This window comes from Penaeus chinensis, chromosome 2 (assembly GCF_019202785.1).
Source record: "Penaeus chinensis breed Huanghai No. 1 chromosome 2, ASM1920278v2, whole genome shotgun sequence".
Lineage (NCBI taxonomy): Eukaryota > Metazoa > Arthropoda > Malacostraca > Decapoda > Penaeidae > Penaeus > Penaeus chinensis.
This window is the reverse complement of record NC_061820.1, coordinates 26,380,239-26,381,108: the sequence shown is the minus strand read 5'-3', so window position 1 is coordinate 26,381,108 and position 870 is coordinate 26,380,239.

Genomic DNA, 870 nt, shown 5'->3' with positions numbered 1-870 from the left:
ATAGCAGGAGGACTTGCTACCTCAAAAGCCTTCAGCAGATCTAGGAATATTACCACAGATGTGACATTGGTGGTATGTGTAAGAGGGTGGCTATGCTGCAAGCTGTAGTCTTGCCTCTTGTCAACACATGATGTTCATATGAGGGTCCCAGTTTCCACTGGAACCAGTTTAGTACTATCCTCTCGGCCGTCTCGCCTATACAGATGAGGAGGGAGATGGGGCACTAGGGTAGAGTGAAAGTTTTCCAGAAATTGTTAATGAGTTGTAGGAACGCAAGCTCACCTGTTAGCCCTAAGTGGGAAATAACAGAGTAGGAGATCCCCTCAGAGTCTAAGGCATCTAAGGCAGCAGGCCAAAGCATTCTGAAAGGCTGGACCAGCGTCAATGAGGGCGGTAGCAGTGCCAGAGTGATCGCTCATAGTAGTCTCATCAACACACCATCTGATTCTTTCCTCCAGGAGTGCAATGGCAAAGGTGAGGTCTAGGACCCCTCCCTTGACATGCGCTGGTTCTTGGGTGTTGAGAAGAGCGATCTTCGGTGGTGCACATTGATCACTTGGTCCTGTGCTGCAGTTGCACAGACCTCGCCGATGTCTAAGCTCCTACAGCCTAGTCGGTTGGCTTATGAACCTGACCAGCGATGGTAGCGTGGCCGGTCGGGGGGTCACTCGGCAGGAAGTGGCCAGTAGCAAGTCAGGAACAGTTCTGTGTGATAGCCAAACAGGGACCACTACAGCACTCCCTAGTGTAGTAGAATAGTTGCATCTACCGTTGGTCTGGTGGTTTATCTCTCTGAGAGGTGTTTGAGTGGGTTCCCACTCTTACGGCTGGGTGCCATAACAGTCGAGATCTGTGGGGGAGCTGAAGAGG